Below are 26,596 nucleotides of genomic sequence, written 5' to 3'. Positions count from 1 at the left end.
CTACAAGCAGTGTTGGCGGTCGCTTTTGAGTGCCACTGGTTATTTTAGTCTCCCTGTTGAAGGCGGTTGCTATTGAGATCAAAAGCTTTTTAACACAGGCTCAAGCCCCTGAAACTGAAACTATTTACAGTAGTTGTTGTATGAGTTAAGTGTAGCGAAACAGTGGTTGCAATGTGCTCAGCTTGTATTTACTGACCTTGAGCTCCTCTGTGAGAAACAGTGTACTGGATATCAACTCTACAGGCTAATGGACAAGCAAGTATCGTGAAATAACAAGTGCACATCTTTCCACTTTGTATATGGGTGTGTACTACTTTAAGTCACAGCTAATTAATTACAACTGTGAAACTACTGAATTACTGACAGAATAGGTGGCTGCTGGGCCTATTAGTGACGATTATACTCCATTTTTCTCGCGGTGGTTGTTGCGTAGAGAATATGCTGGCCTATTTTACATCGGTTTTCAAATTAGTGGATAAACACACATTTTAAATGCCTTTAAGACGAACTAATTTCATCATATGACCTTTGCCGTGGTTTAAAAACAGCCTGCACAAAAGCATAGTACTATTGTACTATTACACAATATATTTTTGGGCTTTGGCCTTTTCACAGAGTGGTTTTCAAGTATGTGAGGGCCTTTGTTGTATTAATAATGAAACGTAGGAAAGACTTGGGAATCTACTTGCCGCAGCAGCTCAGTAAACATGTCTCATCCTCTGTGTCCTTTTCTTCTACTGGCTTATTGAATGATTGAAAAACAAATGAAAAATGGATGCATAAGCTCAAAACACACAAAATGAACATATAAATCGTCACAATGGGTGTTAATGTTAGATGAACAATCTAACATTGTTCATTCATCATGCAGCATTGTCACCTTTTATTTATTCAATACAGCAGTCATTTTTATTTAGTTGACATGGAGGAGTTATTTTGCTCGGTTTCACTTCTACTTGCTTAACTTCCACTTTGCAATAACATTTTCTGAAGTGTTAGTGGTGACGGTGCTCCTCATTACACGTAGACACACAGGAGAAGATGGTTTTCAGTGAGAAACTTCATGTACTACCACACTGCAGACTACCATACTATGTACTCCTTCGGTGTGTTCTGCATAGTGCATTCTCAATCAATAATTAAGTACATCAAGTTCTACTTGTTTCAATATACTCAAGTATTATTATAAGACTAATTACAATCGTTTGCAGTTATCCTCTTAACTCTGCCTCAACAACATTCGCCATTATTTGAAAATATTTTATCCAATGGTCATTTATATGACTTGAAGAATATTTTACATTGTGTCCAAACAGAGTAATTAACATTGACGTGATGCCATTGAGCACAGGCAAACCTTTCCCCTTTAAAATTCCCCTACTGTCAAATCCAGAGTGAACCAGCGCTTGTATGACGAGCTGAGACCGAGCGGTTTGGAGGCCGACCGATCTGAGTTTCCTTAGTCATCGCAGTATTACTTTATCAATTAATTAGCTGATAATTGACTTAAGATATTGTCAAGTTCATTAAAGGTAAGAATATAATGTAAATCAGGGCCTGGAGGGGGGAGTCTGAATAACATCCAGAACCAATGGATTGCTCACGTTTATAAAGCAAAGCTGAAATCAATAGCCTTTTGAGCTTGATAATTGAATAACTGATTATCATGGTTGACGACTCATTCTTATTTATAAAAGCATAAACTAATTATTTTAGCCCTAATAACGCATACATTCAATTAAGTTATAGTTTGATTCATAATAGTAAAAAAAAAAAAAAAAAAAATATATATATATATATATATATACTGTAAAAGCTAAATGAATACTTGATAAAATATCTGTTTCTTTATGAATACATGCTGTATAATACTTTCCAGTTTACTTTTTCTTAAAAACATCCGCATCTCTGATTTGCTTCTCCCCTCGTCGGACACACTGAATCAAGTTTAAATCACCAGCCCCGAGTTGTTTTTATATGCTATCAAATGAAACGCTCAAAGCAAGTATCTGTACAATAGGACTTTTCAAAGATTGTTTACCCTGGTAACGGCAGTTAGGTGATGGTCCTGGTCCAAGCACACTCCTCTCTCCTGTGGCCCATAACCAACCACCTAAGGCGTGTTTACATTGGGCCGGTGATGGAGCTGCTCCACACTGCATGAATGAGCTCATTTATTCCACACAACCCGCTACTCAGACAGGGGGAGGATAGTACGCGTGTGTTTGGGAGGGGGTCCCATGCGGTAGATTTGGATGTGGCAACGGCTCTGAAGGGCGTGAATGGGGGTGGCAATGTGAGAGACAGCTGCCGTTTGTAAGAAAAACTGGAGGCCCCTCCTCCCCCCACCGCTTCTGTGGAAGCAAGAGGCTATGAGCCATTGAGATAGAGAGGTGTGAAGGAGAGATGTGTAGGGGGGAAGGAGAGAGGTAAGGTGAGGGCAGTCACTCTTTTTGCATCCTTTGAATCTCCTTTTGGGAAGAGAAGAAAGAGAAGAGGACTAAAGAAAAAAACATTTTCTCTCCATCTGCCTGCTGGCATATTCTCCCTCTCTCCGTTCCACTGTTTTTTCGGATGTACTTCTGCCCAGAAACCTGCACCCGAACAACGAGCATGATAATACTAACCACTTGTGTCACCAGGCGAGCGTGTGTGTGTGTGTTTGACGGTCACTGCTATACATGCATGAGATCGCGTATGTGTGCTCGCGGTCAATGAGGCTCTTAGAAGGTGGCACCAGGTTAATGAGCGCATGCATCTGCTACACCGGCAGATTAGCCCGGAGGGACCTGCACAAGACAGCCATCAACGGACAGAGGGCATTAGGGAGGGCAGGTGGGGGGGCCTCAGACGGACAAATAGACTAGCATGACATAAAAACCTTAACACTCTACCACCCTTTTAAGACAAATGACAAAAACCAAAACTAACAAACGCAAATAATAATATTAATATGAATACTTTTATTATAATATAATTGTTGTTATTAATATTGCTTATAATAATAGATGAAAGGATATTTTATTCTTTGAAATGTGTGTAACCATGAATTGGCATGTGCTAAAGTAACACAAGAGGTTTGTAGAGGATCATAGCTGAAACACTTTCTGGCCTTGTACTATTAAATAGTTTAGGTTTTATTTACCCAGGATTTGAGGTATTTTAATACTGCCGCTGCTCCAGTACAATGAGGGGAATAAAAGGTTGTTTTGGCCTTGAAAACGTATAATAAAGTAATAAAAAGTTAAAATAAATAAATAAATAAAGGTATTTCCTCCTGGTATTAATGTGTGGTCTCCATATTTTGATCGGATTGCTTCGTCCAGCTCAAACCACCATCACACCTTCCACTTGTTTGTGCGTGTAATGACATATTTCTGCCCACTCAGTTGTGGATTTTGGATTGAAAACACAATTGCATATACATTTGGCCCAAATGCATCAAATGCCTCCTTCAACACTGATCGGATCACATTTTGTTTTACACCTGAAATATCCAATTTGTAATTCTATCACCCAAAACACATTCATAATGAAGGTGTGAGGGGAGAATTGGATCCACTGTTAGCTGGTTTCATAATGGTTTTTTCTTCTGGTTAACAAAAACCCTGAATCATCCCCAACAACGCCTATTTGTTGCCTATTTACCGAAAGAAAATAGTCTGGAACCCGGGGTCAACCCATTTGAGTAAGAGGACAATCGTTTACACGTGTAAACTGACCACTGGTGCAGGTTTAACCTGCATCCCGGTGCCAGGCGGTCACACTCCTCTGGCTTCATGAAACAATGATAATCCTTCCATGGTTGTCAGATGAATAGGCTTTGAAAACGGATTACGTTTAAATACCTCTGTCCCTTCCATTACTATTAACACAATTTTACTCTTTTAAATTACAGAATGAATGGTAAACGGCACCCAAACATTAAAATGTGCCTTAGGGAAAAATAAATGTGAATAGGAACAGAAGGTGGCTGGAATACTTGAAGTTGGAAGCTGAAATTTGAGTGTGCGCGCATGGATTATGGATGATTGGTGGGAAAACCGAAGTAGAGAAGAGAAGTCGGAGGTATAGGACACAGTGGTACCCAAGGCGATGAGAGCAGCAAGACAGAAAGGAAGAAAACGAGAAGGTCATGTGATAAAGACTACAAAAGCAAACAGGGGAGAAAGAGCGAGGGGTACCTCAGGCAAGTTAGGGGAAAAAGCGAGAAGTGAGCGGCGCGGGAGGGAGGGGGCAGAGAAAGAGGGGATACTTGAAGCAAGGGAGAAGCCGCGCTGCGGCCTAATGGCCTAGTTTCCCTCACTTTACAGAAAGCTCTAAGAAAGGGAAGAGAAACGCGCATTGTATAGTGAATGCAAATGAGCGAGAGTGTGAAAAAACAGAGAGGGGAGAAAGAAGGAGAGCAATGCTTAGGAGATACAAAAGGTACCAGAGAAAACGCAAAGAACCCCGGTTCATTTTGGACCAACTGAGACCCCGAGCGTGCGTGTTTGTGAGGGGCAACCGGGGTGGAACGGAGATGTCCCGGGACGACGTGTCACGGCGAAGCGCTGTACCTCTCGGTTTGTCTTAAAAGGCCTCTGTGTGTAAGGGCCGGTGTTGGAGAGCGATGGGTCATTATTCATCGTGACCCTCCTTCGAGGGACCCAGGGTCGCTGAAAGAGAGACTTTGAAACCTTGGGAATAGTTCAGGGTGAATGCAGAATAGCAATCACACGAAACAGCGATTTAATAATACATCAGCTACCATGAGAAGTTAGAATGGAAGGGCTTTGCAAGCGCTCTCATGCACGTGAAATGTTAACAGGACATTTTTAGAAATGTTCACGTTAAGTACAGTATCTGCCCCCCCCACAAGTAGAATAAACATATGAGTGTGTGCAGGCACAGTTGTGTGGGCGTGTACCTGGATCTGTGAATGCTAAGCGGGAGTGTGTGCAATCTGAGATGTTGGCAAACCAAACGAGAAACGCTGCAGCCCACTGTAATTAGGGCCTGTGAAATTGTACTCATAAGATGCTGTGGTCGAGGTTTGTGTGTGCGGTTTGTGTGAGCCCCTCTCTGCTGTCTCCGTTTAGAATGCTTGGAAGTGAGAGGCAGCCCCGTGGTTCCCTGGCACTTGTACACTCCTCCCTCCTTTTCGTTTGGTTTCCCCCGAAAAGGCTCAACAACGGCATGAAATGAACATGCCTTTAACCCAATCAAGCTTATTGAGTTTCTTTGTCTTTTAGGTGCTATCATTGATATTTTGAAATAAACAATTGATCAAAAGAGAGCTTGTAATTCTAAAGGGGTCTCGCCCCATGTAGCATTTAGCATATGTATATGTATGCAAGTTCACAAAATCAAAAATGTAACTTGTCAGTTTGTCTGATAGGAATGACTCTTTGGCCTTAACAGTGACATTGGGGAGCGTTCAGAGACGATGGAGTGTCTTTGTGAGAGTTGACTCTGGACTAACTGAACTTTACTTACTTACCTTATTCTTGAGAAATGTTGTGTTATTGTTCCAACGTCGTCAGTTGGAACCTGCTTTTCTTGCTCGTAACAGGTTTGCTGTCAAATCTTCATCCTCCGCATTGTTCTCTCAAACGCGCTCTTCGTTTAAAAAAATGTAGGCATATTTAGGGATTATACTTCCTTAAAGTTTCCTCTTATAATTGATAGGGTCACTCCTCCAGTTTTCAAACTGTAATTGATCCGTCTGAGAGCGTGCAACGTGACCAAAGCATTTTGCTTACATGAGTCACTGGCAAAACCAGTGACACTGCAGCCTCACCCTCAAACGGCAATTAAGGCACGTCATAGTCATACAGTAACTAAATCCCAAAATGTATCATGACACAATGCCCGGTGGACGTATGTGCCACACCCAGACCTACATTTGGGAAGTATTTTTTCAACGACTGGAAGTCTTACTTCTGTGATAGACAATGTGGCATCTCACGCACACATACAAGGACTCCAACTCACACCTTCTTAGAATGTGTCCTCTGCACAACCCCGTCACTTTCCCTAACTGTTGTTTCCCCCAACATCTTGTCGTCCCCCCCAGTCCTCCTACCACTCCAGTGCAAGCTTCCGACCGTATTTGCGACCTCCGGTATGCATAATTTATCGACGGAACGTTGCTTCCCCATGAAGGCCAAACTTTATTCGACAGTGCAGCTTTGTCTGTAGTGCTGCACACAGCCATCTTGCACGCCATGCTGCGGTTGACATGCACATGGCTGCACACACGTATTGCTAATCTATGCATTCCTGCTCTAACACCGAGTTTCCAAGATGAGCCTTTGAGTGTTAAACAAGGTTGCATCTAATCCACTCCGTAAGAAGTGGCGGATCAGGAGTCTTGACGCCTGGCTGTGCTCAAGCATGTTGGCCTCTAGTCACCTGCACCGTTGATTCAGTCCCTACACTGTGTGTTGATGGATGGACGTCTTGAAAACTTATAGGAGACGGTTTGTTAATGTTGCCGACATCATTTTATGAATCATTATATTTCAGTTATAAGCGCTTTGTGAAAATGGCCTCTGTCTTAACCACTGATGAAGAGGTGCAGACGACGTGGACTAAAGTGTTGGATGGGTTACATTTATCACTGCCTAAAGGATTGTGTTGGTGGGGCTGGTATGAATGGATACAAAAAAGACATTAATAGATGCGCTTTAGATGTGCTGGTAGGTGGATTTTGTTCCCCCAGTTTCCAATCTTAAGTCTTTCCAGGCTAATCTACGCTAAACTGGCCAGCGGCTGCCTGCCTGTGGCTTAATGGACAGTTATAAGAGAGGTAACGGTCTCCTTGTCTAACTTTCCGACAGAAGCAAGCAGTAGTTCCTTTTAAAAATCCTTTAAAACCGAGTCACATTGAGCCGCTTCCAAAGGAGATCACCTTTACTGCAACACCCTCTGTCTGCAGGTGTTCACGTTTTACAGACATACCCAAAAATCACACTTCTTAGATGGTGTTAAGGAATACGGCAGCACCGGTAGCTTCCAGGTCGCAGAGGCACAAACCATGACTAGCTGAAAATCCTTGCGCCTATAACCTCAATTTATTTCAGATGGTTTCCTGATCTGTGTAATCCATGAAGACAACGGAACCGGTGCTTCGCGGTTAGAGGAGTAAGTCTGTGTCTCCTCTGATAATGTGGGAGCAGTTGCCTCAAAGTCAGGCATTGTGCGTGAGCAAAAGCTTTTTTCAACGGAAATAGGGCAGATGGGAAGGTTAACCAAAGCCGATTGTAACATGCAGGATACGGTATCTATGATAGATCTTTCTCCTCTGCATAGGGCTCCATTCTGGCTGATCGCTGCAGACAATCGTATGGTGGATGTTAAAGAAACTTTTAATACGTTTCCAGTTTATCAAGGTCTGTACATCTGATTTGTGGAGATTTGCAGAACATTTTGTGAACTTGCGGTTTGTTGTGCTTTTGACACGTTAGTGCAAAAGAGTCGGTTTTGAGGGCTAATTTTGACAATGGGGCTTTAATCCCACAGTGTTTCACTGACTTGAGAAAATGCTTAAAAAAAATATTCTCTTCAGCACTAGTCTAGGACCAGAACCCCCCAGCGTACATTTACAAATTATGTAGTACAGACATAAATATATGAGTGAAACCTCATTCTGTCTACGGTCTGGATAAAGTTGCAGCGTACCTTTTGCTGACTGCTTGTGCGTAACACAAGTTTTGCTTTGTTTTCCCTTTTAAAACGTCGGTGTACATTGAGTGGGCGGTTCCATTCGGTCAGGTGCCAATCAGGTTTCTTAAGGCAGTGCCGTTTTGCCCCAAGCGTCCCTCACTAGTGTGGATGTCCCCCTTAATGGGAGCCCATTCAGCGCCTTAATGGGCCCTTTATCAACCCCCGTCCAGCACCACAGCGATCATAGCAGGAAAAGCCTCTGGCGACCTTGCTCGCTTTTGTCCGGAGCAACTGGAGCGTAAAAGCTTTGACAATGACGATGCAGTTGGGAGAGAGAAAGGGGGAGACAATTCTCATTCCTTATGCAGTTAAGGAGCTGAACCTCAACAGTGGCCTGGATTTCACTTGTTTACTGGTCTTTGTTGGCATCGATTTGCCCTTTAACCTCACCACATGCTGTAAGAGTCTGGAGTTTAGAGATTAGGGAGCCGAAGGAGATGAGAGATTAGTGATATAGATAGATAGATAGATTGATACTTTATTGATCCCTCAAGAGGGAAATTTTGGTATCACAGCAGCATGTACAGGGTAGAAAATAGAATTAAAAGATACACATTATATACAATATAATAAGATAAAAAATATTAAATTATTGAATAAAATAAAATAAAATAAAATAAACTAAAACGAAAGAATAACCTTCAAGAAGAGGCAGTGCAATAATAATATAATAATATCCCTGTCTTTCTCGGTTGAATGTTGTTCGAGACGGGGATACTACTTCTGGGGGAGTGGAAAGCACAATTGATAATGGATAATTCCATTTTGGAATTATATTTAGGAAAATAATTAAACATTATCAGAAAAAAACTTCTTATGTGCGGAAGCCAGCGGACAAATAATTACTTCCAGACATGCAGGCCTCAGTCAGGCTGTCCCTTTTCCAAGGATTTCCTCACATGACCTTGAAATTGCTAGAGATATATGGTGTAAAATGAGGTAACAAATATTGTGTACCACGTTAACACCGAGATGAAAAGGCTCTCCTCTTCCCTTTCTTTGATGTGGAAAGCAGCTCTCCTATTGGCCGGTCTAGAGATGACTGGTTCATATTGATAAGCCTGACGGCTGGAGCGCTCAAAGGACTCCCGAATATATACGCAGCGCTATCGGTGTTGAATTGATCTTTGCACCCTGGGTTTTAGTTACACTCTGCGGGTATTGGGGTCAAACTGGGATTTGGATGAGAGTGCGTCTGGGCAACTGCACAAGCCTCCATGTATACTGCTCCATTTATTCACTCATACATCTCCTTGTTTTTGGAGTGTGCTCTTTGATTGAGGTCGTTGCATGTGTGCTCTCTCTAAGTTCATCGTGTACTTCTTCAAGATGTATTTGCGCTAATAGTACGGGCTGAAATAGTTCAGTTCCTGAACTAGGAACTGAACTAAAAATCCTTATCATTTTACCTTCCTCTTGTCGTCTTACAGAAGGGCACGGCAGTGGAAGGAATAATGATTAAGCTTTCCAGTAGCCTCACCTCTTACGAAACGTAGTACAACACTCATCAAGAGTTGGGAAGTGTTTGCATTGATGCGTGAGCGTGCTCGCCTGCCTCTGTTGCCAAGCCCAATGCGGTATGTGCGCCGCAGATAAGGGATTCTATTCTGCTACCTAGCCAATGAAGAATGTGTAGATCATGAATTAGTCATGAGTGCTGGTGTTAAACTCTTATTTAATGATGGCCGTGCTGGGACTGCTCTGTACGCCTGTCTGCTTCCTCATCACCCTTGATGAATGAGAAAAGTCCAGAGGGAAGGAGTTCAGAGCGTGAGACGTATGGCTAGCCGCGCTTCCTCACCAGACGGCCTACTAGACTGAACAACTCACCTACAGCACGTAACACAACAGCTCTACCCGTAAATGGCACTGCACCAAATGTACACACACTTTGTCAGGTCGTGTGTGGCTTAATGTTACCTCTGCCTGCTCAACCTTAAAGTCCCCTCTATAGATTAAAACCTCGGCACACACAGATCCTTCACACTGCTGCAGGTCCCGACTCATTCCATCCCACCGCTCATTTCAGTCCTCATTTCCTTTACATTACACGCGCCATTGACTTAAGCATATTAAGTGCGATGCGTGCCATCTCACTGTTCCAGGGTGCACCTCCATTCCTCAGCAAGCGGGTGCGTCACTAAAATGTAATGCGGTTTAAAATCTAGGTAAGTTAAATGAGTGCAGAGTCATGCTCTGTAAAGCACAGCTGTATTTAAATGCTAACATCAGCATGATGACAAATGCCAAAACGCAACGTTTACTTTGGTACAATAGCATGACAACTTTGTTAATTAGCAGTGACCACTAGCCCCCCTGCTGAAAAAGTAAGATTTAGAAGTAAAACAAACATTAAAAACAACATTGTAACATCAAGATTCATTAAATCTTCAAAATGTGGGATTAATTAGTTAATCTATTGACAGTCGCAGTTAAATCTAAATCTAAATGTTCATACAGCATTTCAAAAGCCGTTGGTGCCAAAGGGAAAAGTCAGGCTATTACTAGTTTAGCTGGTGCCGTGGTCTTAATCTATTTATTCATTATCATCCTGTTGTAGGGGGAAACGACTCCCTGCTATTTTTGTACTTCTTAAAGCCGTCTTGGAGCACACAGAGGAATAGAACTCTACATAAGATATGTGGCCAAGGACAGGCGTGTAGCCTCAGACAGCATTGGTGGAGGCAGGCTATGGTAACAAGTCATTGGGAAACGTCATCTGGGGACAATGAATGTTGGTACCAACGTTACGGCAGAGCTATCAAATAAATGTTGAGATGGTTCAAAGGGAAAACTTTGGGGCAAAGTAATAACTCTGGAATCATCCTCCGGGGATCAGCACCGCCTTCACTCCTTTCCCTGCCTCCAGCCTATAGCTGAACGAAAGCGATACGTTAGGTGTCTCTGCCAATTTTCGTGGAGTCGTTCGTCTTCAGCCTGTTGTATTTATTGCCTGCAGTGATATTTTTACACCATTACTACTATTAGCCTGTTGTTGGCATCTACTATAACGACCTCTAACAGTCCAGTATTGGCATTCAGTGTCACTCCCGTCCTTTCATCAGGTGCCAAGCACCAGGCCTCACCCACACATACCCCTCGCATGCCCCACACACACACTCCTCCACTCCTCTCCGTCTTTGCTGCTGCCATTTATTTCACTTCTGAGCGCTCGATTCACGTATCCCCACACAGCTCGTGTTTCCCGGCCGGCGGCGCGCTCGGCTCTGCTTCTGTGTCTCCAGCTGTCCCCGGGTTGTCACGCTTACTGTCTCTGTGTCCACTGGCTGCCAGTAACCAGAGCACTGCGTCTGTCTCTTTCTCTACCTAGTGACCTTCCCTCCTCCTACTGTAAGCCGAGTCACTCACATAGGTCCCCTTTTCTGTTTTCTATCCCGGAGGAAAAAGGGATTTACTACATCTGTCTCTTGTACTTTTATTTCTAGATTTTCTGCTCCGCTGTTATCTTTGTTCTGCGGCTCCCGTTCTGCCCATAAGGATGTAAAGTGATCAGGCGCAGTGTGTGTGTGTGTGTGTGTGAACCTTCTTGGTTATATTCACATCACAAAGTAGATTGTCTGTGCCTTCGTCGTGACATGTCCTTGACTCAACACCTTCACTGCTGGAGGAATATTGGGCTCAACTGCTGCAAGCGGCATTAATATGATTTACTTTTTCCTAATATCCCTCTTGGAAGCAGTAGAGTAGAAAAATGGAAATACTCAAGAATTTTACTCAAGTGCAGTGCTTGATTTAATGCACTTACATACCACCTCACCAAACACAGCCATGCCAACATCTGTAATTCATTTAGGTAAGATACTATATTGATTTCCCAATAACAATAAGGGGAGCAGAGAAAATGTGAATGGTATAAAGAAGCATTTTGCACAATTCAGACACAATAAAGCCACTGCGAGTCGATGTCCAGTGCATCACGCTCCCCTACCCGCAGCAGACCCAGCCTCTGCTCACACACACACACACACACACACACACACACACACACACACACACACACACACACACACACACACACACACACACTGTCACACTCCATCACGGCCTCTAATAAGGAAGGGGCTGATGTAGCAGCCTGGCCTGCTCAGCAGACAGTGGGAGAGTGAATCTATATTCAGTGCACTTCCTCCTCGTCCTCCTCCTCTGGAGCCTGATGAACTCAAGGGAATCCATGGAGCCAATAAACTCGCCGTGATCCATCGAGGCACCCTCACTCGAATGCGATCCGTTACTCCACGGGCCACAGATGGTTTTCTGTGTAGCTTCTGTATGTGGTCGTTTTTCATTTTCGCCATCTGGTGCTGAGCAAAGTCCAATGTTTCAGTGCATGTGTGTGCATGCATTAGCAGTTTCTCTGTGTATTGGGGAGCGGCTAAGTGAGACCGACAGTCGGGGAGAACAAGAGGGAAGGCATTGGGTAATGAGTCTCTAGCAGCAGATGAGCAAGAGGGAATAACCACGTTGGCGTCACATAAAACGGAACTTCCCACGAGACTGCCACATCGCCTCTGAGGTCAATGCAATGATGATTAAACGTGCAGGACTTCATCAATCCCTGTAGAAACTTTCTCTTGATTTAGAGGTCAGGGAGAGCCCCAGGATGGGGGTCCACCCATCCTCTTATCTCTGCAAGGTGGTTTCTGTACAATATCTTAACAAGGTACTATTTTGCAGCTTTGTGGAGTGAAATATGCCCCTCTGACTGTGTTTGCAACTGCCATGGGAGCGCAATGTACTTTGCGCAATAATAATAGGAGTGCAGTGGAAGAACGAGTAGAGACTATAAAGAGACTAGGAGATCTAGCTTCGGCAATTTCAACCTGCGTGGTCTGCAAAGGGCTTCTTTTTCGAGAATTACGAGAAAATGAAATGGAAAGGATGTAAGGCACCGATCTTAAGATGGCGACATCCAAAACCACTGTGTGTGCATATCAATGTTACCCCGGCACTTCTCCTAAACTCCAATAGGCCAATAAAGTGGCATAAAGCTCAGCCAAAAGACAATATAATCCTGAGAGGCTTTTCAGTTAGCACACGATTTGTCGGGTTTTCACTGAAGAACAGGCTGTGGTTGTGGCAGATGACATTTGATTTTGTGTGTGTGGGGACCACTTGGCCGTGGGTGTCCAAACGCATGCTATTAGACACAAAGACTACCCTCTTTATTCGGTAAGCCTATAATCAGGCCTTCGTTTGAGTTCAAATGTTTCTGCTCAGTGATAATTGGCTGGAAACGTGCCATCCTGGTCCGGTGATTTGTTTGCCAATATTAGGGGGGGGGGGGGTATTAGTTTGTTACTGTCTCCAGTCTTTCCCTTCCCTCCGTTCCACCATCCTTCCCCCCCCTCTCCATCTTCCGTTCGGTCTTACGGTAATGCTCCATTGATCTATGCTGGGAAGAGATATTGCTAATTCACTGAACCGTGCTTAGCCTCTGCGCTGCCTCGGGGGCCGATCGCACGAGTCCATCTAATGCTCCCTCTCGCTCAGATCTTTCTCTCCGCTTCCCTCGGCTCCAACCGGCGGCCTTCAGAGTGCCGAGGGGATGGCTGCCGGCTAATGGCCGGAAAGACCCGTCTCTGCAGCAAGTGGTGCTAATGATGACAGCGCAAGAGTACAAGTGCACAGAGTTAGTAAAAGTGATGATTTGATGAGCTGCGCTCTCGCTAGTGTGTGTGTGTGTGTGTGTGTGTGTGTGTGTGTGAGTGTGTGTGTAAGCTGTGGAGCAGAATCCCTTTGCTGCAGTTTAAACTGCTGCAGTTTAAAATTATTAACTTCAGACAAATTGAAATTTAACAAAAGAGTCCTAAGCTTCTCCTCCCTCATTCTAAAGGGAACCATATGTAAATATCAAATGATGTCTAAGATCAACAACGAAGCTCTACCATTCAGTCATAGATGGTTCTCGATTATTCCACCAGCTGTAACAAAGCTGTGACTGATCCAGAAAACCATAAAAAATGCATTGGAAATGGAGAAGGTGGCGGTTGCCACGCTAGTTTTACACCTCCAACTTTGAGACAAATGGAAAACAGGAAACCAGAATACAAACACCGGTGAGAGCAACAGCAGCAACAACATAAGAAATATTCCATAGAAAGGATATAATGAAATTCCGGGAGGGAAAAACAACTTTATTTTGCAGTCAAATATTGTTTCCTGGTTTGTTCTCTCACACACAAACACACAGATCTTACGCCACAATGCTCCCCTCTCAGATGTCTCCTGTCCCTCTGCGTACTCGCTGCCACATAAGGATGCTCATTTCTACCCTCATCCATCACCTGAATGCCAGGTGGGGCAAACCTCCGAAGCACAGTGGATACAATTAAGCTAAATGTGTGGCACCTTTGCCAAGGGCAACGGCTTAAAAGAGCAGCTTATGATAAAGGAGCTCATTTATTGAAACAGGACACAAAACAAAGGAAGTGATTCTGTAGACATTAAATCCTTGGGTACCATCTGGTATGTAGTCATTTTAGAGATGAAGGAAATTGTGTTTAAACAAACTGGAAGATGAGGAAAATATATCTTTTCCGGCAGAATGATTAGTGTGAGGTCCGTCTTGTGTGCATCAAAGTAGATCATGGGCTGAGAGTGCGTTATGTTTTCTCCGGCTTCACTGACTCTCTGCAAAAGAGACTTTTAGAGACTCCAAAAATAAACCATTTTAAAGCAAGACATTTCTGAAATTGTTTGGAAGATTGGAAAACAAGTTTCTGTGCTTTCTGGGCAAGAGATGAGATGAGAAGAGTGATACCACTCTCGTACTAAAAATAAAGCCAAGACACGGGAAACAGGGGAAACTGCTGGCCCGCCTCCGTCCAAAGAGGAATCAAAAATAAAATGCATTGTTTCCGGCGCGGTGTGTGTGTGTGAGGTCGGAGCGGTGTTTATGGTTCTACTGAGGCGTGACATTTAAAAAAAAATGCTCCATGCAAATCCCTCTTCCCCTCCGCCTTTCTGTCCTCTAACCCTTTCATTCAGCCCTGCGCTGCATCGTCCTTTCCTCACCGCCCCTCTCATCCTCCCGCACCTGAAAATGACAATTTGCACAGCTTTGAATAGGCGCACGGCACGTGAGGTGTCAGTCGCCATATTGTTTTCATTGCACGCCGCTTATCTGGCCTTCTGCAGATGTGTGGGAGGGGATGGCGGAGTGGGGAGGGAGGAAGTGTTCACGCCGCCTCCTTCCAGTGAGCTCTCCCCACAGGCCGCGGCAGCGCTGCCCTTGTTTTTTTTCCCGAACCGAACTGAAACCCCCGATTGGCTCGAGGGCCGTTCCCCGCGCGCGCCAGTCAACTCGTCCGACTTAATTAACCACTAATCTCTCAGCTGTCAGCTTCTGAGGCGCGAGCTGGAGCGACTTCAATCTCCCGCTCGTCTCTGTGCCGTTTCCCAAGAGCGTCAGGGTCCCTCCAGAGAGCACAAGCAAGCCGAGAGCAAGCAAGACATCAAATACCCGCCGACAAACGGGTCCGACAGCCAGCAGACGTCAGCCACCCACAGGAAATTGAGTGCCGGGATGCTGAGATTGAAAAGGCACTGTAGTTTTTGCTACCCTGACGGAAAAAAAAGAAAAAAGATACAAGACGAGTGACGAGGGGCAGCCGGGAGGGAGCGGCTGATGGACAGCTGAAGAGGAATGTGATGAATTTGTCTCCGATGGAGGGGGATTGGGAGGGGGGGGCTGATGTCAGCGTTTGTTACAGGCGTGCTAGTTAGTCAGCTGTGCACGTGACCCAAAAATCCTTGACTTTTCTGGTATTCAGAAAAGCAAATAATGCAGCATGGGAGGTTTTATTTTTTTTGCTGGTTCAATTAGTGTTTAGGCATCCCAGGAAAAGCAATAGTGAAGATTGTGGTCAGTTGTTGCCTTTAAAATGACATGATGACCTTATTTGGCCTCCACATTAATTTGTACTTTCGACTTGCCCTTAAAGGGGAAACTGTGAAAGAAAGAACACAGATCCAAACATAAGATACTGTACAAACACAGTAATAAGATACATGCTCCCATTATAGTGGGTTTTACGGTTCTTTGACTTATTCCTAAGCTGACGTTGACCACGTGAGCGCAACATAAAACGATCACCTGCTGCTCCCGAGTCAGTAAACGAATGATCCGCTCACATGGTCCGTTTCAAACGAGCTGTGGCGCCACATTTCAGATCGTGCCCCGGATCGACGTTGGGATGTGAAGAGGTCACATTGAGAGCAAAAAATCCCCACATCTGTTATTAACCGTAGACGGCCTTCGCTTTGTTTCCACTGCCGACCTTCATTGGATGCGATTGTTTCTTATTTAAAACTCCTGACTTTTATTTTGTCACACTTTCACCTTTGCATTCAGTCCAATAGCTATGGGCGACGTGTTGCATAGTTATAGGATATGGCTTTTTATGTATTATCATACATAACTTCTGCATCTCGATGAGCCCACAAGGTTCAGTGGGAACGTCGTGTTGCTCTAATTAGATGCAGCGTGTCGTTTTGAGTGCGCTCAGTGGGGAGCAGCATAAGGACTTTTGTAGTGCAGGCCACACGTGCAGCACCAGTCTTGTTGTTTAATTACTGGATCTCGCCTCCCCTGAGGTCCTGCTGGCGCTCCTCTCATTCCTCCCTCTTTCATCCCCCCGTCTTCAGTCCCGTCCTTGATATTCTCACCCGCACCCTCGTGCTTCCTCCTCTTTTGCTTCCTCTATCTATTGTTGTAATAAACCCCGTTTCTCCACTGCAGCTATTCCCTATCTCCTTCCCTCCCCTCCCGCTCGCCTCCTCCTCCTTCTGGTTAGGCTGTTATCTGGGGTGGCCGCTGGCTCATCTGTGGCCCAATTAGGCATAAACAAACATTTGAACGTCTCCCTCCTGATCCCTTCCCCTGTTGCTCTATTCTTTTCCTTCCGTTTCTTCTCCTTGCACAAGGACAACACCAGCGTTTCAGCCTGTATTATAATAAGTGACCCTGAGTGAGCGGTACGGATATAGCAGTTGACGTTTGAAAGAGACAGATATAAGGAGGGGGAACAAGGCATTAACAAATATGTTACGGCAGCGCTAGACGTGCATTTGTTTAGATCCTACTTGTAAAGTATATATATGCAAGTGTTGTTCTATCCTGAGATTTTCTCACAAAAAGAAAACTATAAAGACCAAAACCATCTCATTATTTTCTTTCGTATCCGGGCTCTGGCAGGTAATCCTCTTCAGTTCTACTGAACAGAAACGCCGACAGTTGAGACACTCAGGGAGGCTGAACATCTTTGGCGTGTAAACTCTTTTTGTGACATTTAGAAGTAAAATATATAGTGACATGCAAAGTGGTTAGTACGCAAAAGGTCAAAGCAAGAGACGAATAACGAAAATGAAAAATGTGCAAAAAGAAACAAAAGCAATTACTGTACTATGTAACTATAGTGGCTGTGTAGCAATGGAGGTCACTGAGGAAGCGTATACATCACAAATGAATACTATTCGTGACCATATCTTCATGCTTTTTTAAATTTTTTTTAAAAAGGCTATTCTTGTTACTCCGGTTTAGTCTCATAACTCACTGTCAACTTTTTTCATTTGAAATAGACAGCGAGGGAAGATTAAAAGAACTACTACTTTGATCCTCCACCGAAAACCGGTAACAATGAGGACGTAAGGTTGCCCCAGGTAACCACACCGTCCTGATTGAAAATGTGGCGGTTGGATTTTGTGCAGCACATGTGAAGACGAAACTTCAAACCAGCCTTTTCTCAGCTTTGCACTCACACACACACACACACACACACACACACACACACACACACACACACACACACACAGGGGTTTTGGGGTACGGGGACGTAAAGAGGCTGCTCTACATTCAGAGCACGGCCGAGCTAGCTCTTGGAGGAGCAGGCCACACTGGGTAAAACCCTTCCGATGGGGCCGCGCGCGTTGAGACCTGCGCTGGTCCAACTTCCCCTTGATCTAAAGAAAGAGAGCACAGGTTGAAGAGAATGAGTCGAGAGAAAGTCAGAGGAGGTATTCTGCGGAATATTTTACTGCAACGTTCATGTATCATCGGAGCAGCTTATGACGTCAGAGTCCCGTGATTTAGGTAGTTTACTGCTGTGAAGTCTCTCTCTCTCACAGAGGCAGCCGATGTTTCTCTTTGTGGGTTACTTCATCTGCCCGTTTTAAATTTGCTCTGCATGCATTTAAAAAAACATTTAGATGTATCTAAGCTGTGGCTGCGTTGGTGACTATAATAAAAAGGCACAAACACGCACACACACACACACACACACACTCTCCCAGCCCCTCTATCCCCTGGAAGTGCTGTGAAGATGATTGTGTCACAGCAGGAAGAGGCTCTCTCTCAGCTCCATGTCTAATTAACTTTATGCCTCATTTTGTGCGTCTGTGTGATGCATGCATGTGTGGGCTCTGTCGTGCATTTCGGCTTTTGCCAGTGCTAAAAATGAGAGCGAATTATTTAGAACGCATGTGAAATATTTAAATGGAGGATGAAATATTGGCCGCGTATTGCAGCAGGAGGTGGGAGGAGGAGGATTCGGCTGAAAGGGGAGCAATAGTGGTGTCAGCGGGGTGTTGTTATTTTTGCAGGATGTTGACGTGAATGTCAACGTGAAGCTGCAGAGAATGATTGATGAAAGCTGTTGTCATTGTGTGTGTCTGTGTGTACTGCTTTTTCTCAGGTGTATCAGACGTGTGACTTTATTTTATGCTGCGGTGCAAACTTATCTGCGTATATAGTCATCCAATTTACTGGAGTATGAATTGGACTTCACTCAGGCAGGTGCTGGAGCTTTTGACCACATCCCACGTAGGTCTCATACACAACAACTTGCTGTCACATGACCAAAATCCTGGTCACATGACGGAAACTGTTCCATTTGCTAAGGAAGGCTCGGGATATCGTCAAAAGGAAAAATGACTGTTTCCGGGAATGTTGCAACAGAGTGTAAAAATAACCTGAAAAACAAACATAAAAAGCCAACAGTTGAAGGCAGCTTTGGTGGTAAAGACCCAGATGTGGTTCCTCATACTGTCTGTTGGCCAAAATATGTCATTCCACAAGTACTACGGCAAGTATGGTGAAACGTATTATTGTTTGCCTTTGGCTAGCCTCAGTGGTCATGTTTCTTATTCCATCTGACTCATGTCTGTTGATGGCGCCACATTTCCATATTGCCGCAGTACAGTTTTACTGTGACCACAACAACAAATAGGATCCAAGTCCGTGACAGTAACACAGTTAAAAGTTAAAACGTCTTTAGCTTTGGTGAAGTTTTTCTCAGCACTGTTTGATGGGTTTAAAAAGACAACAGGAGTATAAATCATCTGCATTTGACTGTGCCGTTAAAAATTCTAAGGAGACGTGGAGCTGCATCGTAACAAACGCGCACCATCCTCTCCTGCCTTTGCAGCAGCGGGAGAAAGAGAAAGCGCGTCACTGCGACGTGGGCAGCGCACGCCGACGAACAGAATCGGGCCTCTCTCCGTGGCGCCACAGCTCGCCTCTCGACTGACGACACGTAGAAAGTCGGCCACACAAAGACGTACATCAAGCAAACGATTTACAAAAACATGAAAAACGTTTACAGGAAGGAAAAAGACACTGACACTGTTGCATTCTTTTATTTTTCAATATTTGACATAAGACCAGAGGCAACCAAATAACACGGGATTAATGATTACTTTTTCATTTCACTTTGTCTTCAGATTTACAGCTGAACAGACGTCTGAGGTGCGATGACAATAACGGGAAAGCAGTGTTAATTTGTTCATTGCCATGAGTGTCTTGGAGTGTGCGTGTGTGCGTGTGTGTGTGTGTGTGTAGCTCAGGCAGAAGGTCCGTCGATAGAAGGCTCACGCTGAGTGGGATTACATCCTCGGTATGATTTACTGGCTCTCACACCGACCTTATAATAACAACAGCTAACGCAGCGGGCTTCCATCACTCTGTAGGCCGCCTGTGGTCACCGGTGCATTCGCTCGTTAATCATACGTCGGTTGTGAGCCCCCGTCTGCAACATAACGCCCTGATGGGTAACACAGACCTCTTTACAGAACACGCTTACAAATAGATGAATATCAAATTACAAATACATATCTTCTAAAAAATGTAATCTAAACGCATCGATAAAAAAATGTCCTCATTCGATCGCTGTTAACGTTTGATGATGAAGACATCTGTTGCTGTGGCTGCTGTGCAGCTCGCCTGCTCGACTGAAAAACAGTCACATCTGTGGAGGTTCTTGTCCACGCATGCAGTTTACCAGCAGTTTATCATCCCTGTTATTATTGTTTGATTACAATGTCCGCCAATATTTCCTCCATTTCCAACAACTCTCTCTATACATTCAACCTCAAACGCTAGATAATGTAATTGAATGCCTAAACTGAAAAACGGGAACATCCGGGTTTTTCACCAAAATACTAAAAATCAATACGGCTGCTTAATATTTATGTTTTTAGAGTTCTTCATAAAAAGTAATTTCCCATATTCCCTAAATGTTATCAAGATGAAGAGGTGCTGTAACAGATTTTCTTTGGCTTTGAACAAATCCAGGTTCTATTCTTCTCTTCCCTGTCTTTATGCTAAGCTAAGTTAGCCAGAACCTAGCGTTACTTTTAAATCTAGAATCCATCTCAGAATCCATCGTGGGTTTTGTTTACCTATGAGGTAACTTTGTCACAATCCTTCACAATAAAATACCCGCATCGGGGCGCATTATCATTCCAGGTTTGAAATGACTGTCGCCACTCTCGACCCACTGTGTGCGGTTTCAGCACATGTATGACGTGTGTGTGTATGCGTGTGATATATGACGTGGAGCTGCAAGTCAGTCAGATGCTGCAGACGTCAGCTAAACTAAAAACGAAGCCTTGATCTCCGAGGTTTCGGTCACGTCAATGATTAGTTTAATCTATTGAGAGTTTGAGAAGATCAGCTGACAATGAAGTAAATGCACGGCTTGTGTGGACTGCTCATTAGCGCTTTTAAATGCTTGATCATTTATTCTCTTAGTTGAACAGCCTTTCCTGACAGGAGCAGAGCAGCACGACGCGCTGCAGAACTGAAACATTCAGTATATATGTGCAGATTTAAAACAAGCATAACATTGATTATACTGCTTAATGATGAGAACCACAAAATGAGTACTTATCCCTGGAAAATGATCCCAAATTCTGTAATAGAATCAGCATAAGCATAATCAAGACGGCTTTCCCCCATTTTTATTTACAAATTGAGTTCACAGAGATGATATGACATGGGTTTATCCCCTTTTTAGAGTTGTAATATTTATTTTATTTTCTCTCTGTCAGAATTACATAGAGGAGGGGTTGTTGTCTGTTGTGTAGCTTGTTTACCAGCAAGCGTCCGGCCTGCCAGCCAGCCAGCCAGCGGCCGGTCCCTCATTTGAATGTTTTGGAGAGTTACTGGAGCGAGGCCAGTCCCGCCGCCACACAGCACCCACTGTCTCCACATCGCACAGCACTGAGCGGAGGACGGCCCGGGCCAACAAGGACGCCCCGCAGTCAGCGCATGAATGTTTGTTCGCACTCCCGAGGTGTCCGCGCTTCTTTCAACGCTGCACTGCTTGCTTTTGGGTGCGTGCAGCAGCGAGAAAGAGCTGCGGCTCCATCGCAATCAAATCCTGCCCCGAAAGTCACTACTTGAGTGGAAGGACACAATGATTTGCAAATATACTTGAGCTCCAGAGAGTGAATCCTTCTGTGGTTGCATGCGATCCACGTCCACAATATAGCGCTAAATCACATGGCTAATAATGTGCAGAGCCCCAGTCTAAAGTGTTAGACTATAGATTATTCTGTTTGAGGAAGTGAATTCCTGACCAGCTGACCTCGTCGGAGGCCGCAGTGGGCAGAGAACGGACGTTTTGTGAGAGAGGTTTTGGGTGCCGGTGAAAACAAGGAGTCATACTGTGAAAAAATCCTTACATATTTTTACTCTGCCAAAAGCACTTCAAAAGCATATATAAATTGCCTTTATTTATTTTACAACTACATAACAATTTTACAGTGTATTTGTGTGAGAGATTTTCATATATTATATAAATAAATGTTTAAACAGTACTCAGCGTTTAGGAAAAAGTGGCACTACAATAAGTTTGTGTGGGACACAGTCCAAAATGAATAAATAAAAGTTACTAAAGCGTTGTTGCTATTCCCAGAGGTCTCGAGCCAGGAACCAAAGCATATGCTTGTGTTAGCGCCGGGCCCCGCCGTGCGTCCGGGGAGCTGACCTTTCTGACCTTTTCTGCCGTCCTTTAGGAGACGACGTGCTTAAAACTTCACAGGCGGAGTGGTTGTGTCACTCCAGGGAGCCGGTTAACCTTCACCGTGTCTCATCTACCGGTAATGCCGGCGGCATGAGGAGAAGGTCCACCATAAAAACGGAATTAACGTTACCCCTGTGGTCACAGATGCTTCATGGGAGCTCTGTTTAGGAGATGGGTTTGCTCTCTGTCACGGGACAGACAAAGCGGTTTGATGCCAGACTCTGGAGCAACGGTCCGGTCAGCTGGCAGAAGGTGACCTTAACTTGAAAGTGACTGAGCGGAGATGAAGGGCCTCTACTCTTCATATGTTTATGATCATTATTAGGAGTAGGTGAGGCAGTGGTTTCAACCATTTCTTTCAGGGTTTGACAATGTTGACTTTTTCATGACTTCCTCAGACAAAGGTTAATATCTGGGTGAGACTTACAGACAGCAAATTAGTTGTCAAACATTTGTATTTTTTACAGAGTAAGGCTGGTCCCTGCCACAGCTTCGACATTAAGGTTGTGGTATCGACCTTCTCATCCAGCTCTTGTATAGCATTAAACCTACAATTCCCAAAATAAAACAGTATTCCTTTGAGATATCTCAGAAACCACACATGAATATACTTTTTTTTAATTACACACAGAGGCGTCAGTACAAAAAGAAAACATGATCAAAATCCCAACTGCAGTAAAATGCTCAGCATTCCATAAACGTCTCCTACAGAAACGCCTGTGTGTGAGGAGACTGGTGATATGTGGGTCATTGCAAAAACAAGTGAGGTCACTGAATCGGACTGTGTGTCCGGCTCAATTGAGGTCACCTGCTTCCTAGTCTACTTCTTAACGTGTGTGTGTGTGTGTGTGTGTGTGTGTGTGTGTTTTACTGTGGTGACCCTTTAAGTCCATAGTCGACTGTGTGTGTGCCTGCAAGCGGTAAAACGGTCTGAGGGCACGTGAATGCCGTTAGACACATGCACATGCCTATGAGGGTTGCCCTCCACACACACACACACACACACACACATATAAAATGAAAACTGTCTCCGTTGACAGGACCTCTGGTGTCTGCTATTTATCGGAGCAATCTGTGTTTACGCGGGTGTCACATACACAGACTGCACACGTCCGTGCTTACAGCCTGTTTGCAGCATATTGTGTATCCAGCGACTAGCTGTCGTGGCTCATTACCAGTTGATAGACTCCACGGTTTCTTTCAAAAGCTAAATATCAAAACGTGTCGCGTGTCCAATTTGCACCAACTTTGATGTGCCGACCGTGGGTCCCCGGCCGGACACCCACTCAAGTGAGCAGTCAGCTGTTGAAATATAAGAAGGACACACAAACACACACACACACACACACATTCCCGCATGAAGATAAACTGCAACCTTTCTTGATGAAGTGCATCTCTGCATTTACTGCAATGTAATGTCATCTACTTGTTGGTGGGCTTCCTCACACTGAGCCACTCCTTAAAGGTCGCGGCCTCCTCATCCGCTGACCACCACAGGTAATCCCCTCCTGGCCGGCTGTCTGGGTCTGAAAGTCCTTGAAAAAGCTTTTCAACGGCCGTCACAATGCAAAGTAACTCGCAGGCAGAACAGTTTGAATTAAAGGATGTAGTGTACTGGTATTTGTCGTATATGAACTTAAAGCAGGAAGTCTGGGGGCAAGAATACACCTTTCAGGATTTAGAAGTCAGGATCAGGAGCAACAAAGCGATGGTTGTCTTTCTCTTCTGGAAGAGTCATCCTACCTGAGGTGAACATGGAATAGGACATGTTTCCACCTTCTGCAGGGCGTTAACAACATAAAGTGACTAAATACCCAAGTACACATTCACAGAAGAGAATGTGTCATCAAGCCACTGGAACTTTGAACACTGGCCTTCACACAAATTGAACTTGCAGCATTCGCTTCTAGCACATGCAGCAGTTTACAGGAGCTCACTATTTTTGGATCCTTCGGTCTCCTTCAGCGTGTATCAATAAGCAATGTAACCAGAACACAGTTTTACATGCATCCCAGTGCATGGAGAACATGAAAGAAGTCATTTTCTGCAACCGGAGTTCTCCTAATTGTTGGTACAAAGAACCGAAAGTCACCACAGTCAGTCCTTACACAGGCAAACAATAGAAAGGCATTTTTCTTCAAACCCATAACTCTGCAGTTTTTTGCAGTGACAACACTTGTATATTTGTGGCCTAAATAAACACCCACGGGAGTTTCCTTGGCAAATATCGCTGCTCTCCTTAGAGCCTGAAGGATTAGTGTTTGAAATACAAACTGCCAGGAGCTGCAAGGCCTGCACCACTGAAGAAGAAGAAGAAAAAAGAATCTGCCACACTAGAGAATGAAAAAATCCTTCAGAGGTTCTTATGTAGATTACTTGAGTATTTTAAGGATTTAATCAGGGGCCGCCGATGCTGCCGTATCTCGTTTTTCTTTTTTTCCTCCGCAAAGCTTCCAGCTCACTAATCTGCATGATCTGTGTGCACACTGCATCACTGACTACAGGTATGGGGACAACAAGTGGGAGCTGGCGCACACACACACACACACACACAGATATGTAGATGAACCGATCTCCTCGCAGACACATTTGCCCGTCCCCGGGGGGGGGGGCTGGGGGGAAGTGGGTGTCAGGTCCCTGACTGATGAAAACACAGCGGCGGCGGCGGTGGTGTCAACGCCATAAAACAAAGGCTGCGGCGCAGATGAGCTGCCAGCCGCACCTCCGGTGACGGATTTCCTTGCGAGCACATTTGCCGCTGAAAACCCGACCATTTAGGTCTCCCGGTGCTCCGTCTTCTCCCCTCCCACGCTCCCTTGATTCCTCCACTTCTGCCTCATTATCTCGCTCAGTGTACGTTTTGTTTGTCCTTTGCCTTGGCCGGGCCTCCCGTTGCCGCGCTGCCATTTTTCAACCGTCTTCAGACTTTACGCTTACGATGGTCTGTGTCCTTGGGCCCCGTTTGTGGCCCTGACGAAGGAACACATCTGTTCCTCCGCCCGTCCATCGCTCCACGTTTCCCTGTGGTTGGTCCTCTCTCCTCTCCGCCGCACTTGTCTGCACACGTCCACAGCCTCAGACTGTCTTTTGTCCATTCAATACACCGCAACCTCCAATACCCTCTTAACCTCTCTGAAATAAGGGCCTGTGTGTATCCAGCGTTTATCCTCCACAGGTGGAAAGTGTCAGCCGGTGTTATTTCATGAAAATATATTTCTAGTTTGCCTGTAAAAAAAACATTTCAGCTATCATTTAGAGTTTCCCCCCTCTTGGAACAGTTGCAGATTGTGTAGTTATCTCGTTTGCTTTCATAACCAAACTTTAAGCTGGTGCACAGACGGATTGCCAGTCCGCAGACAGATGACAGTGATTGCGATCGTGACTCATGGGTTTTGGGTGCACACTGCAGCTCGGAGGAAAGAAAACCTCTGAAACCGCGTGACTATTTATAGGAGATGGAATATCATGGAGACAGATTATCTTCACACCAGGGAGCCTCAGTAGATAATTTCCCTCAACGGTCTTTTGTAGCCCCACTCAACGCTGCATAAGAAACCCTCACCGACAATCTGGGTTAATATCATGCAATTACCGTGCATACGTTTCATTTTGGTGTTTAGCGAGCAGGCGATCACGGAAATTAATATGAAAGTGGCGCATTGGGAGGTTTCCATCCTTCGACCATATGGGTACAAACAAACATTCAACAGACTTTCCTTAATAAGAAATATTTTTACAGTTCTTCAGAGTGCATTCAAAGCAAATTACACAACCTGGTGAGTGCACTCAGTAGAGTGCAGATCTCCACCTAATGAGTCTCCGTCCTCCCTCATACAACGAACACTAAAATCTGCTTCAGTTGTCCCTCTTGGCAGAGAAGATTAAAAAAATGACGGGGATTCATTCATCTTGTATCGTGCCAGACTTTTGTGGATCATAATATTTCTGTTGTCGAATAAATCTGCAGATGCTCCGGTTCAAAATGAGTCCAAGCTTTTTTATACATGTTGGTTTTGGTCTAGTGCATTACCCAGTCTTTGTGCTAGGCTGTAGTCATTTATCCGACAAATATGACATTCTTACAGCATTTCTGTTTCATCTTTTAATTGAAATGTATGCAGTGAAGATGTATCCATATTTCTATGTTCTGTATAAGAAAATATAAAGATATTAGTACAGCGCCTTAAACTTTTATTTTTCTATGAAATAATCCTCTAACATTCATTCAAGAGTTTGCAAGAAAGTTTCCAAACAAAACACATTCCCGTCCTGCAAAGAAAAACTTCTTTGCAGGACACCAGTGACATTCAATCACAGGTTTAGTCAAGCCGGTTGGAAGAGTCAACCATTTGACCGTGAAGGTTCACGATAAATGGGCCCACTTTATGAATAGAGGCTCTATTTAGAGATGGCTCCATAAAACAAGCAGCGCCTCCTCTGTTTTATGTTTGGTCATAAAGCCTAAGGTCAGCGCCGTTGGAAGCCCCACAATGAGATTCATGCTGTACTTCTGCAGGATGGCAGTTATTCTCTTGTGACCTGTTCATTGAGGTAGAAAGTAG

The 26,596-nt window shown here is 44.5% G+C and overlaps 1 protein-coding gene across 2 annotated transcripts in view; it reads left to right on the top strand.

Moving 5' to 3' along the window:
* Window positions 1-26,596, top strand: part of ext1c (exostoses (multiple) 1c) — a 60,023-nt gene that overhangs the window by 9,941 nt on the left and 23,486 nt on the right. The gene's annotated exons all lie outside the window — the stretch shown is intronic.

The sequence above is a fragment of the Gasterosteus aculeatus genome, chromosome 10 (assembly GCF_964276395.1).
Source record: "Gasterosteus aculeatus chromosome 10, fGasAcu3.hap1.1, whole genome shotgun sequence".
In the NCBI taxonomy this organism is placed as follows: domain Eukaryota; kingdom Metazoa; phylum Chordata; class Actinopteri; order Perciformes; family Gasterosteidae; genus Gasterosteus; species Gasterosteus aculeatus.
The sequence above is the reverse complement of the archived record's forward strand: the minus strand, read 5'-3'. Positions and strand labels throughout refer to the sequence as shown.